Here is a 17,659-nt window from a genome sequence, read left to right on the forward strand (position 1 = left end):
TCAATTGAAGATAAAGTAATATCGGATAAAATAAAATAATTGTAAGTCACATTGACTATGAGCATTTAGCTGTGGTGATACATATATATCATATATACAATATCTGTACATTTCATATTTATACATTCATACATTTTCATACCTCCAATATATATGCATAAATTTATACATATTCCTCTTCCAAAGTTTCCCTTGGTTATTTCATTTGGGGGACTTCTATGTCCCTAACCAGATTCTAAGTTAGACCCCCCAAAACCACTGCTCCTATATAATGATTGCAATTATTCTTTGATTACCATTATTAATCCAATGATTTGAAAAACTTAATAAAAGCTGGAAACTACAAAATCTAATCCATATTGCACAGGATAACAGGAGTTATCTGTTAAAAAATAAATTTGATTACATAATTACTGTGTTCAAAACACTCCATAGTTTCCCACCTCCCTTAGACTCAATATGAAATCCAAGACCTTTCATGATTTGGCCTATGTGGACCTCACCAGCCTCATCTTGTCCCACTACCTACCTGCCACTTCTGTTCCTGAGGTGGCAGTTTGGCTTTCTCTCAGTTCCATGTTCTCTCCCATGTCGTTGGGAACTTATTTATGCCATCCCTCAGCCTGTAAAACAAGTCTTTTCAGCCAGCTGCTTTAGCAGTCTATTCATCTTGCAGACTTCAGCTTGGGCCTCACTTCTTCAGAGAAGCCTTCCTTGACCCAGTCTATGTTAGGTATCCTTATATGTATTCCAATAGCATCATATCTTTTCACAAAACTTTGCATATTTGAAACAGTTCAATTTGTCATTTTTAATTATTTGGTTCATTTCTGAAGTTTTGTTTCCAGTAAATTCCATATGGAAAGGACCACGTCTACCTTGCTTATCTGCATAACCCCAGCACCTCTCATAGTACCTGGCATTTGACAGTATTCAATAAATATTTATTGACAACGAAGTGCACTTGGAAAATTCACAAATTTCTGAATTCATTCTTTAATGGCTCTTAGTGGTTTTTAACTGACTTTCTTATAACTAAAAAATTTTTTTTACTTTTTAATTTTCTTTTGTTATAAAAGATCTTATGATGCCTTCAAATTCTTGAACTAAATGGAATACTCTGAATATATATGTTTTTATAGAGCCATCTAGTGTCCATTTTGTTTAGTGAAGCTAAAAATAAAATAAGGCCAAAAAATAATAACAGTATGCTTAACAGTGAAGAATGCATAATCTCCATCTGGCAGTGGCAATTTAACACATCAATTGGCCACTTGAATAACTTTTTTTCCTGAACTTCCTCTGCCTTTCACCACGTAGACACTGTATTAGTCATTCTAGAATTCTGGTAACTAAAAATTTGATGAGAGATGTTTGACTAATGTGGTATCTTGAACAAATGTGCTGCTACCTGCTCCTTCCTGAAACCTAAAACATTAGGAATTGAATAAAATATGCATAAACATATAAGGATAAAGAAAAGAAGATAGGAAACAGCAGATAAGAGATATATTGAAATTTTGGAACCTAGGAAAAAGAAGAATGGGTGGTAATTGATGTCACCATTAAAGCTAAAAGCTACAGAAGACAGTGGTGGAACCTGGTAAGAAGATGAACCTCAGAGTATCTCAGAAATTAAAGATATAGGTACACCCTTCTCAAGAAGGTCCTATAGGATATATAGGATATATAGTTTATACTCCAGTAGAGTATAAACTAAGAAAAAATAAAAATAACATGGTATCCAGGACACAGAATATCCAAAAAAGGAAAGAGGTAAAGGGAATTTCCAGGATGGTCAAGTAGGGAACTCTCAGAACTCCAGCTACAAAGTAGCATAGAAAACAACCAATACAAATTAAAGCAGAAAGACGGGGTCTCTAAGAAATATCTAAAAAACAAAAAAACAAAACAATCTGCTGTTTGAATAAATGGAGAGGATATTACAGTTCTTCCAGAATATTTGGGAATGAATTAGACATAGATACATGAAAATTTTTTGAAAGACAAGAAAAAATATAAAAACAATAAATTTCCCAGCTGAGAATCATATTTAAAAAGTAATAATAATGTAAAAATTAAATATTGATTTAATCAATTGTGATATAACTACATTGAGAAGATGGGAAGAGAGAAACTAGTGGGGGTGGTGGATGCATATAAAATAACTAAATTTCTTTAGCTAAATATTTTAATATCTGAACTAAAAAATTTTAATTAAAAATCAATTACATCATTTAGAATATGGAGGCAAACTCAGAAAAGAACAGGAAGTAGTTTGAGATGATCAAGATGGCAGAATAGGAGGACCTTGAGGTCACATCACCTTATGAATTCATCAAAAATACATCTACATGTGGAGAAACTCTCACTAAAAGACAACTGAAGACTGGCAGAAAGACTGTTCTACAACCAAGGCTGTAAAGAAAAATCCACCTGGAGAAACAATGAAGGCCAAACCCATGCCCCTACCAGGGAACACAGAAGAAGAAGAGAATATCACGGGCTTGAGGATCTTCCCTGGGGCATGAGGAGTCAGCTGCATATTGGGCACCCCATCCCTGGAGTCTGACACCAGGAAGATGAGTCCCCTTAAGTGGTTTGAAAAGCAGTGGGACATAATAAAGGGCTGTGGGAAACCAAGACTCCACCAGTGAAGAGCACACACTCAGCCTTGTTTCCTCCCAGGAATTGCACTGAGGAAGCAAAGTGAAAACTATCTGAGGCCCTGGCCGATTTTCTGAAACTGCCAGAGCACTCACCACAGCCCATCCTGGCACCTGCCCCAGCTACTCTTGCTCCAGTGCTGCTCTCCACTAGAGAGAGGTGCCATTGCCAAGGAGAGTGTGCAAATTAGAGGGAACTGAACCAGCTTAGACCTGACCCTCAGGGTTTATGGTCCAGGACTCTGAGATCCATCCCCATCCCCAATAAAACAATGATGGCCATTGAACAGAGAAGCCCTAACTCACACCTGGCTCTGGCTAGAGCCCCTCCATCTCCAGCCCCACCTACCAGCAAGGTGGGAGCTGCCAGCACACCTCAGGGAAAAAGAAACACATGCCAACTTTAGATCCAGCTTTCCCATCAAAGCCACTGGGCACATACAGACTGCATAGGGATGCTCCCACACAAGGACAACCCTTCAAGACTGTTTCACCTAATCTCATAGAGACAGAGAAAGGTAAATAAAATGAAAAGACAGAAGAATACATTTCAAAAAAAGAACAAGAAGAAAACCCTGAAAAAAATCCTAAAGAGACAGAAATAAATAATTTACCAGATAAACAGTTCAAAACAATAGCGATAAGACTGCTAACAACTTGGGAAAGAGTAGATGAACACGGTGAGAATGTTAACAAGGAACTAGGATATATGAAAAAGAACCAGAGCTGAAAAATATAATAACTGAAATTTTAAAACACACTAGAAAGAATTAAAAACAGACTAGATGATACAGAAGAATGCATAAGCAATCTGGAAGATAAAATAATGGAAATCACCCAATCAGAACAGAAAAAAAAAAAAATTTCATGAGAACAGTTTAAGACTCCTATGGTGCAACATCAAGTGTACTAACATTTGCATGGTAGGAGTCCCAGAAGGAGAAGAGAGAGAGAAAAGGTTCAAAAATATATTTGATGAAATCATGACTGAAAACATCCCAAAGCTGAAGAAGGAAACAGATTCCCAGGTACAGGAATCAAAGAGAGTCCCAAATAAGACGAACTCATAGAAACCCACAAGAAGACACATCATAATTAAAATGTCAAAAGTTAAAGAGAGAATTTTAAAGGCTGCAAAAGAAAACAAAGGAACCCCATAAGGCTATCAGCTGATTTTTCTGCAGAAACGTTGCAGGTCAGAAGGGAGTGGCATGATATATTTGAAGTGCTGAAAGGAAAAAACCTAAAACCTAGGATACTCTACCCACAAGGTTATCATTCAGAATTGAAGGAGAGATAAAGAGAGCTTCTCAGACAAGCAAAAGCTAAAAGAGCTCATCAATACTACAACAACATTACAAGAAGTGTTAAAGGATCCTCTTTAAGTGGAAAAGAAAAGGCTACAAAAAGAGGTAAGAATTTATAGAAAAGGAAAAATCCCACTCGTAAAGGCAAATATATAGTAAAGGATATGGGTCAACCACTAAAATAAGCTAGTACAAAGACTGAAAGACAGAAATTGTAATATCAACTATAACTACAATAAACAGTCAAGGGATAGACATGAAGATGTAAAATATAAAAACAGAAGTACAAAATGTGGGGGGACAGGGGAGTAAAAACGTAAATCCTTAGAATGTGTTTGAACTTAAATGACTACCAGTTTAAAACAAGTAGATATAGTTATAGGTCAAAATATATAAGCCCCATGGTAACCACATCACAAACCTATAATAGATACATAAAAACTAGAGAGAAAAGAACACAAGCATACCACTGAAGCAAATCATTAAACCACAAGGGAAGAAACTAAAAGAAGAAGAAAAGAACAGAGAAGAACTACAAAAACAATGATAAAACAAGTAACAAAATGGCAATAAGTACAAACCATCAATAATCACTTTAAGTGTCAATGGAGTAAATGCTCCAAGCAAAAATCATAGGGTGGCTGATTAGATAAAAAATAAGCATCTATATGCTGCCTACAAGACTCACTTCAAAGCTAGACACACACAGATTGAAAGTGAGTGGATAGAAAAATATATACAATGCAAATGGAAACTAAAAGAAAGTTGGGGTAGCAATATCATATCAGACAAAGCAGACTTTAAAATGAAAACTACAACAGAAAACAAAGAAGGGCATTACATAATGATGAAGGGATCAATACAAGAAGAGGCTATACTATATGGGAAAATAATCTAAAAAGAGTGGATATATATATATAACAGATTCACTTTGCTGTACACCTGAAACTAACACAACATTATAAATCAAGTATACCCCAATAAAAAAAAGAAGTTATAGCATTTGTTAACATATATGCACCTAATATAGGAGCACCTAAATATATAAAGCAAATATAAAGAGATGTAAAGAAAGAAATTGACATAAAAGGAAATCATCAAACCACAAACAGAAAAACAAAAAGAAAAAGAAAGGAACAAAGACGAAACAAAGAATCAACTGAAAAACAAGGTTTGAAATGGCAATAAATACACATGTATCAATAATTACCTTAAATGTCAATGGACTGAATACTCCAATCAAAAGACATAGAGTGACAGACCAGATTAAAAAAAAAAGCCTACAATATGCTGCCTCAAGAGACCCATCAAAGGGCAAAGGACATAGATTGAAAGTGAGGGGATGGAAAAAGATATTTCATGCAAACGGAAATGACAAGAAAGCAGGAGTTGCAACACTCCTATCAGACAAAACAGACTTTAAAGCAAAGGCTATAAAGAATGATAAAGAAGGACACTATATAGTGATAAAAGGATCAATACAAGAAGGGTATTTTACACTCATCAATATATATGCACCTAATATCGGAGCACCCAAATACATAAAACAAATACTAACAGACATAAAGGGAGAAATCGATAGGTATACAATAATAGTAGGAGACTTTTACACCCCACTCACATCAATGAACAGATTTTCCACACAGGGAATCAATAAGACAACAGAGGTCCTAAATTATACAATAGAACAATTAGGTTTAATTGATATTTTCAGGACACTACAACCAAAAAAACCAGAATATACATTCTTTTTAAGTTCACATGGAACATTCTCTAGGACTGACCACATCCTAGGGCATAAAACTAACCTCAACAAATTTAAGAGTCTATAAATTATTTCAAGCATCTTCTCTGACCACAATGGCATGAAGCTAGAAATCAACCACAAGAAAAGAATGAGAAAAAAATGTTTACATGGAGACTAAATAACATGCTATTAAAAAACCAATGGGTCAATGAGAATAAAAAGGAAATTAAAAAATACTTTGAGACAAATGACAATGAAAACACAACCAAGCAAAATCTATGAGATGCAGCAAACACAGTTCTTAGAGGGAAGTTCATAATGATACAGGCCTTCATCAAAAAGCAAGAAAAATCTCAAGTAAACAGCCTAACCTACCACCTAAAAGAATTAGAAAAAGAAGAACAAACAAAACCTAAAGTCAGCAGAAGGAAGGAAATAATAAAGATCAGGGAGGAAATAAATAAAATAGAGATTAAAAAAATAATAGAAAAAATCAACAAAACCAAGAGATGGTTCTTTGAAAGGGTAAATAAAATTGACAAAACTCTGACCAGGCTCACCAAGAAGAAAACAAGAGAGAACCCAAATAAACAAAATAAGAAATGAAAAAGGAGAAATTGCAACTGATACCACAGAAATTTAAAAAAACCATAAGCAAATACTATGAACAAGTAAATGCCAACAAATTTGACAATGTAGAAGAAATGGACAACTTTCTAGAAACATACAGCCAACCAAAATTGAATCAACAAGAAATAGATAATTTGAACAGACTTCTAGATCACTAGAAGTGAAATAGAATTTGTAATTTAAAAAAATTCCTGCAAACAAAAGTACAGGACCATATGGCTTCACAGGCAGATTCTACCAAACATACAAAGAAGAACTTATAGTGATTCTTCTCAAACTCTTCCAGAAGAATGAAGAGGAAGGAATACTCCCAAAGACATTCTATGAAGGCACCATCACCCTGATACCAAAACCAGACAAAGTAACCACCAAAAAAGAAAATTACAGGTCAATATCTTTGATGAATATAGATGCAAAAATTCTCAACAAAATATTAGCAAACCAAATCCAACAACACATAAAAAAGATCATACACCAAGACCAAGTGGGATTCATCCAGGTTCACAAGGATGGTTCAACATACACATATCAATCTATGTAATACACCACAAAAGAAAAGTCAAAAACCACATGGTCCTCTCAATAGATACAGAAAAGAATTTGACAGCATTCAACAACCATTCATGATAAAAACTCTTACCAAAGTGGGAATAGAGGGAACATATCTCAACATAATAAGAGCCATTTATTACAAACCTACAGCCAATATAATACTCGATGGTGAAAAGCTGAAAGCTTTCCCAGTAAAATCTAGAATAAGACAAGGATGCCCACTCTCATCACATCTCTTCAAAATAGTATTAGAAGTCTTAGCCACAGCAATCAGACACGAAAAAGAAATAAAAAATATCTAAATTGGAAGGGAAGAGGTAAAATTGTCACTATATGCAGACAACATGATACTATATATAGAAAACCCTAAGGAATCCACACAAAAACTACTAATTCTAACAAATGAATTCAGCAAAGTAGCAGGATACAAGATTAACATTCAGAAATTGGTTGCGTTCCCTTACACTAACAATGAAATATCAGAAAGGGAATGTAAAAAAAAAAAAATACCTTTTCAAATTGCACAAAATAAAATAAAATACCTAGGAATAAACCTGACCAAGAAAGTGAAAGACTTATATGCTGAGAACTATAAAACACTAACAAAGGAAATAAAAGAGGATTCAAAGAAATGGAAAGATATTCCATGCTCTTGTATTGGAAGGATTAATACTGTTAAAATGGCAATACTACCAAAAGCAATCTACAGATTTAATGCAATCCCTATCAAATTACTGATGACATTTTTCACAGAACTAGAACAAATAATCCAAAACTTTATATGGAACTGTAAAAGACCTGGAATTGCCAGAACAATCCTGAAAACAACAACAACAACAACAACAATAAAAATGCAGGAGGCATAACTCTCCCAGACTTCAGACAATACTACAAAGCTACAGTAATCAAAACAGTGTGGTACTGGTACAAAAACAGGCATATGGATCAATGGAACAGAATACAGACCCCAGAAATAAACCCAAACACATACAGTCAATTAATCTGCGAAAAGAAGGCAAGAATATAAAATGGGAAAAGGACTATCTCTTCAGCAAGTGGTACTGGGAAAGTTGGACAGCTGCAAGTAAATCAACGAAGTTTTTAAAGTAATTTTTATTGGAGTAAGTTTGCTTTACAAGGTTGTGTTAGCTTCCACTGCACAACAGAAGGAATCAGCCATACACATACAGATATACCCTCCCTTTTTGACTTCCCTCCCATTTAGGTTACCACAGTGCATTAGGTATCATTCCCTGTGCTATACAGTAGGTTCCAATCAGTTGTCTATTTTATACATAGTATCAAAAATGTATAGGTGTCAATCCCAGTCTTCCAATTCCTCCCTCCCCACCACTTTTCCCCTTGGTATCCATACATTTGCTCTCTACATCTATGTCTCTATTCTGCTTTGCAAAAAAGATCATCTATACCATTTTTCTAGATTCCACATATACGAGTTATTATACAATATTTTCTCTTTCTGACTTACTTCATGCTGTATGACACTCTCAAGATCCATCCACATCTCTACAGTGACCCAATTTCGTTCCTTTTTATGGCTGAGTAATATTCCACTGGATATATGTACCACAACTTCTTTATCCATTCCTCTGTCAATGGACATTTAGGTTGCTTTCAAGCCCTGGCTGTTGTAAATAGTGATGCTATGAACATTAGAGTGCATGTATTTTCTTGAATTAGGGTTTCCTCTAGGTATATGTCCAGTAATGGGATTGTTGGGTCATATGGTAATTCAATTTTTAGTTTCTTAAGAAACCTCCATACTGTTTCCCCTAGTGGCTCTAACAATTTACATTCCCTCCAACAGTGTATGAGGGTTCCCTTTTCTCCACACCCTGTCCAGCATTTATTGTTTGTAGATTTGTTTTAACATCTTTATTGGAGTATCATTGCTTTACAATGGTGTGTTAATTTCTGCTTTATAACAAAATGAATCAGTTATACATATACATATGTTCCCATGTCTCTTCCCTCTTGCATCTCACTCCCTCCCACCGTCCCTATCCCACCCATCTAAGTGGTCACAAATCACCAAGCTGATCTCCCTGTGCTACGCAGCTGCTTCCCACTAGATATCTATTTTATGTTTGGTAGTGTATATATGTCCCTACCACTCTCTCATTTTGTCACAGCTTCCCCTTCCACTTCCCCATATCCTCAAGTCCATTCACTAGTAGGTTTGTGTCTTTATTCCCGTCTTGCCCCTAGGTTCTTCATGACCTTCTTTTTTCTTTCTTTCTTAGATTCCATATATATGGGTTAGCATATGGTATCTGTTCTTCTCTTTCTGACTTACTTCACTCTGTATGACAGACCTAGGTCCATCCACCTCACTACAAAAAACGCAACTTCGTTTCTTTTTATGGCTGAGTAATATTCCATTGCATATATGTGCCACATCTTCTTTATCCATTCATCTGTTGATGGACACTTAGGTTGCTTCATTGTCCTACCTATTGTAAATAAAGCTGCAATGAACATTTTGGTACATGACTCTTTTTGAATTATGGTTTTCTCAGGGTATATGCCCAGGAGTGGGATTTCTGGGTCGTAAGGTAGTTCTATTTTTAGTTTTTTAAGGAACATCCATACTGTTCTCCATAGTGGCTGTATCAATTTACATTCCCATTAACAGTGCAAAAGGGTTCCCTTTTCTCCACAACCTCTCCAGCATTTAATGTTTGCAGATTTTTTGATGATGACCATTCGGACCAGTGTGAGATGATATCTCATTGTAGTTATCATTTGCATTTCTCTAATGATTAATGATGGTGAGCACTCTTTCATGTGTTTGTTGGCAATCTGTATATCTTCTTAGGAGAAATGTCGATTTAGGTCTGCTGCCCATTTTGGATTGCGTTGTTTGTTTTTTTGATATTAAGCTGTATGAGCTGCTTGTATATTTTGAAGATTAATACTTTGTCAGTTGCTTTGATTGCAAATATTTTCTCCCATTCTAAGGGTTGTCTTTTTGTCTTGTTTATGGTTTCCTTTGCTGTGCAAAAGCCTTTAAGTTTCATTAGGTCCCATTTGTTTATTTTTGTTTTAATTTTCATTACTCTAGGAGGTGGGTCAAAAAGATTTTGCTGTGATTTATGTCAAAGAGTGATCTGCCTATGTTTTCCTTTAAGAGTTTTATAGTGTCTGACCTTATATTGAGGTCTTTAATCCATTTTGAGTTTATTTTTCTGTATGGTGTTAGGGAGTGTTCTAATTTCATTCTTTTACATGTAGCTGTCCAGTTTTCCCAGCACCAATTATTGAAGAGGCTGCCTTTTCTCCATTGTATATTCTTGCCTCCTTTATCAAAGATAAGGTGCCCATATGTGTGTGGGTTTATCTCTGGGCTTTCTACCTTGTTCCATTGATCTACATTTCTGTTTTTGTGCCAGTACCATAGTGTCTTGATTACTGTAGCTTTCTAGTATAATCTGAAGTCAGGGAGCCTGATCCCTTCAGCTCCGTTTTTCTTTTTCAAGATTGCTTTGGCTATTCGGGGTCTTTCGCATTTCCATACAAATTGTGAAATTTTTTGTTCTAGTTCTGTGAAAAATGCCAGTGGTAGTTTGATAGGGATTTCATTGAATCTGTAGATTGCTTTGGGTAGTAGAGTCATTTTCACAATGTTGATTCCTCCAATCCAAGAACATGGTATATCTCTCTATCTATTTGTATCATCTTCAATTTCTTTCATTAGTGTCTAATAATTTTCTACAGGTCTTTTGTCTCCTTAGGTAGGTTTATTCCTAGATATTTTATTCTTTTTGTTGCAGTGGTAAATGGGAGTGTTTTCTTAATTTCACTATCAGATTTTTCATCATTAGTGTATAGGAATGCTAGAGATTTCTGTGCATTAATTTTGTATCCTTCTACTTTACCAAATTCATTGATCAGCTCTAGTAGTTTTCTGGTAGCATCTTTAGGATTCTCTATGTATAGTATCATGGCATCTGCAAACAGTGACTGCTTTATTTCTTCTTTTCCAATTTGGATTCCTTCTATTTCTTTTTCTTCTCTGATTGCTGTGGCTAAAACTTCCAAAACTATGTTGAATAGTAGTGGTGAGAGTGGGCAACCTTGTCTTGTTCCTGATCGTAGTGGAAATGGTTTCAGTTTTTCACGACTGAGGACGAAGTTGGCTGTGGGTTTGTCATATATGGCCTTTATTATGTTGAGGAAAGTTCCCTCTATGCCTACTTTCTGCAGGGCTTTTATCATAAATGGGTGTTTAATTTTGTCAAAAGCTTTCTCTGCATCGATTGAGATGATCATATGAATTTTCTTCTTCAATTTGTTAATATGGTGTATCACATTGATTGATTTGCGTATATTGAAGAAGCCTTGCATTCCTGGAATAAACCCCACTTGATCATGGTGTATGATCCTTTTAATGTTCTGTTGGATTCTGTTTGCTAGTATTTTGTTGAGGATTTTTGCATCTACGTTCATCAGTGATATTGGCCTGTAGTTTTCTTTCTTTGTGACGTCTTTGTCTGGTTTTGGTATCAGTGTGATGGTGGCCTCATAGAATGAGTTTGGGAGTGTGCTATATTTTGTGCTATATTTTGGAAGAGTTTGAGAAGGATAGTTGTTAGCTCTTCTCTAAATGTTTGATAGAATTCACCTGTGTAGCCATCTGGTCCTTGACTTCTGTTTGTTTGAAGATTTTAAATCACAGTTTCAATTTCATTACTTGTGATTGGTCTGTTCATATTTTCTATTTCTTCTTGGTTCAGTCTTGGAGAGTTGCAGTTTTCTAAGAATTTGTCCATTTCATCCTGGTTGCCCATTTTATTGGCCTATGGTTGCTTGTAGTACTCTCTTATGATCCTTTGTATTTTTATGGTGGCAGTTGTAACTTCTCCTTTTTCATTTCTAATTTTACTGATTTGAGTCCTCTCCTTTTTTTTCTTGATGAGTCTAGCTGCAGATTTATCAATTTTGTTTAGGTTCTCAATGAACCAGCTTTTACTTTTATTGATCTTTGCTATCATTTCCTTTGTTTCTATTTCAATTATTTCTGCTCTGATCTTTATGATTTCTTTCCTTCTACTAATAAATTACTGAAGTTACATACACACCCTCACACCATGCACAAAAGTAAACTCAAAACGGCTTAGGCAAAATATTCTCTGACATAAACTGTAGCACTGTTTTCTTAAGTCAGTCTCCCAAGACAATAGAAATAAAAACAAAGATAAACAAATGGGACCTAATCAAACTTAAAAGCTTTTGCATAGCAAAGGAAACCATTAAAAAAAGAATATTAGAGACCTTCAAGATGGCGGAGGAGTAAGATGTGGTTATCATCTTTCTCCCCCCAATTACATCAAGAATACTTCTACATGTGGAACAACTCTTACAGAACACCTACTGAAAGCTGGCAAGAGACCTCAGACTTCCCAAAAGACAAGACAATCTCCAAGTAACTGAGTAGGGTAAATGAAAAAGAAAGAGACAAAGGAATTGGGACAGACCTGCCCTTCTCAGAGGGAGCTGTGAAAGTGGAAAAGTTTCCACACACTATGAAGCCCACTCACTGGTGGGGACATGGGAGCAGTTTCAGAGTCTTCGAGGAGAGGGCAGCAACAGGGGTGCAGAGGACAGAATGGAGAGATTCCGGCACAAAGGACCAGTGCTGAACAGCACTCACCAGCCTGAGAAACTTGTCTGCTCGCCTGCTGGGGAAGGTGGGTGTTGAGTGCTGAATCGGGCTTCAGAGGTCAGACCCCAGTGTGATGGCTGGGGTTGGCTCCATGAGGACAGCCTGGAGGGAGCTAGTGTGACACAGCCAGCTAGGAGGGAGTCCAGGAAAAATCCTGGGCAACCCAGAGAGGCAGGAGACCTTTGATGCAGGGTTCAAGAGGAGAGGGGCAGCCCACCATAGGAACTTCCTGCTCTGTGGGCTCACAGATGGCAGGGAAACATCTATGCGAGCATGAGCATGAGCTTTTATCTCAGACGCCAGAGACTGCTGCCACCAAGGGTCTTGTGTGCAAGTGCAGGTCAGTACCCACACCTTCCCAGGAGCTTGTGCAGCTCGCCACTGCCAAGGGTCCTGTGATCCAGAACCAATTTCCCCAGGGGAACGCACATTGCACCTCAGGCTCTTGCAACTTCAGGCTGGCCTCTGCCACCTCAGGCACTCCCTGCACATCCCAATTGTAACTAACGTATCCCTCCTTCTCTCTGACCTGAGTGAGTAAGTTAACTCTAATCAGCCACTGCTTTAGCCCCCTCTTGCCTGGGGTTGGGGGGAACAAACATCTAAGGGTGGCTCATACACAGAAGCAGGGCCAAAACCAAAGCTAAAACCCAGGAACTGTGCAACCAAAGAAGACAAACGGAAATATCCCCATGCAGCTGCAGGAGAAGTGGATTAAATCCCTGCAATCCACTGGGTAAACCCTGAATCTGTGGAATATCTGAATAGATAATGATTGTTCCCACAATTGAGACTGTGGACTTTGGGGGCAACTATGGACTTTGCGGGAGTACACGCAGGGGTAAAGCCAGATCAGAGCCTGAGCTGGCCCCACAGTGCCCACAGCAGGTCCAGAGACCTACCAGCAAGTATTGGAGGACTTCCTGGGAAGGCAGGGATTAGCTGTGGCTCACTGTGGGGACAAACACACTGACAGCTAATGTCACAGGAAAATATTATTACTAATTTTTTTCTTTTTTTTCTTTTGTTTTGTTATTCTTGTTTTATTATTTTTTTAATTTTAATTTTTCATTTACTTTTTCTTTTCTTTGGTTTTTTATGTTTTTATTTTTAATATATTTTTATTTCATTTACAATTTTTTCCTATTTCTACTGTAATTTTTCATTATATTGTTATATCCTTGTTTTTGTTTTTTTCTTTGTTTTGTTTTGTTTTTATCTTATTTTTAAATACATTTTATATTTTTCTATTTTTTCTACTTTGTGTTTTGTATTTTTTCCTTTTGTTTTCATCTTTCTTTTCTATTTACATTTTTTGATTGTTTTTGTGTGTTTCTTTTATGCTTTCTTTGCCTTTTTTAAGTTTGCTTTCTGCGTTTGATTTGTTTTTGGATTTAATGTTTTCTTAGTTTAGTTTTTAGTGTTTATTTTCATTTTGGGGTTTCTTTGTTGGTTTGATTGCCCTCTTTTTTTAGTTTTCTCTCTTATTTTCTTTGTCTTCTTTTTCTTTTCATTTCTTTTCTTTTAGTGAGTGTATGTTTCTTTGTGTAATTTTGTCCGTTTAGGCTCCCCCACTTGGAACCCTACAAAAAACCAGTGGGCCAACCTCAACCACTGGGGGGCAGACACCAGAAGTAAGAGGAACTACGACCCTGCAGCTAGCAGAAAGGAGACTCCAAACACATTTTGTTTGTAAGTTTACAAACACATTTTGTTTGTAAGTTAAATAAAATGAGAAGACAGAGAAATATGTTGCAGATGAAGGAACAAGGTAAAAACCAACAAGACCAAATAAATGAAGAGGAAATAGGCAGTCTGCCTGAAAAAGAATTCAGAGTAATGATAGTAAAGATAATCCAAAATCTCAGAAATAGAATGGAGAAAATACAAGAAACGTTTAACAAGGTCCTAGAAGAACTAAAGAGCAAACAGTGATGAACAACAAAATAACTGAAATTAAGAATACCCTAGAAGGAATCAATAGCAGAATAACTGAGGTAGAAGGACAGATAAGTGAATTGGAAGATAGAATGGTGGGGTAGTAACTCCACAGAAGTAACTGCCACAGAGCAGTTTAAAGAAAAAAGAATGAAAAGTATTGAGGACAGTTTCAGGGACCTCGGGGGCAGCATTAAATGAACAAACATTTGAATTATAAGGGTCCCAGAAGAAGAGAAAAAGAAAGTGTCTGAGAATATTTGAAGAGATTATAGTCAAAAACTTCCCCAACATGGGAAAGGAAATAGTCAGTGAAGTCCAGGAAGTGCAGAGAGTCCCATACAGGATAAATCCAAGGAGAAACATGCTGACACAAATATTAATCAAGCTATCAAAAATTAAATACAAAGAAAAAATATTAAAAGCAGCAAGAGAAAAGCAGCAAATAATATACAAGGGCATCCCCATAAAGTTATCAGCTGAACTTTCAGCAGTAACTGTGCAAACCAGAAGGGAGTGTCAGGGTATATTTTAAATGATGAAAGGGAAAAAAACTACAACCAAGATTACTCTACCCAGCAAGGATCTCATTCAGATTTGATGGAGAAATCAAAAGCTTTACAGACAAGCAAAAGTAAGAGAATACAGCACCACCAAATCAGCTCTACAACAAATGCTAAAGGAACTTCTCTAAGTGGGAAAGACAAGAAAAGAAAAGAACCTACAAAACCCAAAACAATTAAGAAAATTATAATAGAAACATACATATCAATAATTACCTTAAATGAGAATGGAATAAATGCTCCAACCAAAAGACACAGATTGGCTGAATAGATACAGAAACAAGACTTGTACATATGCTGTCTACAAGAGACCCACTTCAGACCTAGGGACAAATACAGATTGAAAGTGAAAAGATGGAAAAAGATAGTCCATTCAAATGGAAATCAAAAGAAAGCTGGAGTAGCAATAGTCAAATAAGATAAAATATACTTTAGAATAAAGAATGTTACAAGAGACAAGGCAGGACACTACATAATGATCAAGGGATCCATCCAAGAAGAAAATATAACAATTATAAGTGTATATGAACCCAAAATAGGAGCACCACAATACATAAGGCAAATGTTAACAGCTATAAAAGAGGAAATCAATAGTAACACAATAATAGTGGGGGACCTTAACACTCCACTTACACCAATGGACAGATCATCCAGACAGAATATTAATAAGGAAACACAAGCTTTAAATGACACAATAGGCTAGACAGATTTAATTGATATTTATAGGACATTCAATCCAAACAACGGATTACACTTTCTTCTCAAGTGGTCACGGAACATTCTCCAGGAGAGATCATACCTTGGATCAGCAATGAAGCCTCAGTAAATTTAGGAAAATTGAAATCATATCAGCGTCTTTCCTAACCACAACACTATGAGATTAGAAATCAATTACATGAGAAAACTGTAAAAAAAACACAAACACATGGAAGGTAAACAATATGATACTAATTAACCAAGAGATCACTGAAGAAATCAAAGAGGAAATCAAAAAATACCTAGAGACAAATGGCAACGAAAACACAATGACCCAAAACCTGTGGGATGCAGCAAAAGCAGTTCTAAGAGGGAAATTTATAGCAATATGATCCTACCTCAAGAAACAAGAAAAATCTAAAATAAACAATCTAACCTTACACTTAAAGGCACTAGAGAAATAAGAACAGAAAAGAAAAATAAAAACACCCAAATTAGTAGAAGGAAAGAAATCATAAAAATCAGAGCAGAAATAAATGAAATAGAAAAAAAGAAAATGATAGCAAAGATCAATAAAACTAAAAGCTGGTTCTTTGAGAAGATAAACAAAATTGGTTAACCTCTACAGAGACTCATCAAGAAAAGAGGTAGAGGACTCAAATCAGTAAAATTAGAAATGAAAAAGAAGAAGTTACAACTGACACCATAAAAATACAAAGGATCATAAGAGAGTACTACAAGCAACTACATGTGAATAAAATGGACAACCTGGGTGAAATGGACAAATTCTTAGAAAGGTATAACCTTCCAAGACTGATCTAGGAAGAAATAGAAAATATGAACAGACCAATCAAAAGTAATAAAATTGAAACTGTGAGTTTAAATCTTCCAACAAACAGAAGTCCAGGACCAGATGGCTTCACAGGTGAATTCTATCAAACATTTGGAGACGAGCTAACACCTATCCTTCTCAAACTCTTCCAAAAAATTGCAGAGGAAGAAACCCTTCCAAACTCATTCTAGAAGGCCATCATCACCCTGATTCCAAAATCAGACAAAGATTATGAAAAAAGGAAATTACAGACTAATATCACTGATGCATATAGATGCAAAAATCCTCAACAAAGTACTAGCAAACAGAATCCAACAATACATTAAAAGAATCATACAACATGATGCAGTGGTATTTATTCCAGGGATGCAAGGATTCTTCAATATATGCAAATCAATAAATGTGATACACCATATTAACAAATTGAAGAATAAAAACCATATGATCATTTCAATAGATGCAGAAAAAGATTTTGAGAAAATTCAACACCGATTTATGATAAAAACTTTCCAGAAATGGGCCTAGAGGAAACTACCTCAACATAATAAAGGCCATATATGACAAACCCACAGCAAACATCATTCTCTATGGTGAAAAACTAAAAGAATTTCCTCAAGATCTGGAACATGACAAGGATGTCCACTCTCACCACTACTATTCAACATAGTTTTGGAAGTCCTAGCCACGGCAATCAGAGAAGAAAAAGAAATAAAAGAATACAAATTGTAAAAGAAGAAGTAAAATTGTCATGTTTACAGGTGACATGATACTTTACGTAGAAAATCCTAAAGATGCCAGGAGAAAACTACTAGAGCTTATCAATGAATTTGGCAATGTTGCAGGATACAAAATTAATGCACAGAAATCTCTTGCATTCCTATACTCTAACAATAGAAGATCAGAAAGAGAAATTAAGTAAACAATACCATTCACCAGTGCAACCAAAAGAATAAAATACCTAGGAATAAACCTACCTAAGAAGGGAAAAGACCTGTACTCAGAAAACTATAAGACACTGATGAAAGAAATCAATGATGACATA

Source organism: Balaenoptera physalus (assembly GCF_965194825.1).
Source record: "Balaenoptera physalus genome assembly, chromosome: 17".
Classification (NCBI taxonomy): Eukaryota; Metazoa; Chordata; class Mammalia; order Artiodactyla; family Balaenopteridae; genus Balaenoptera; species Balaenoptera physalus.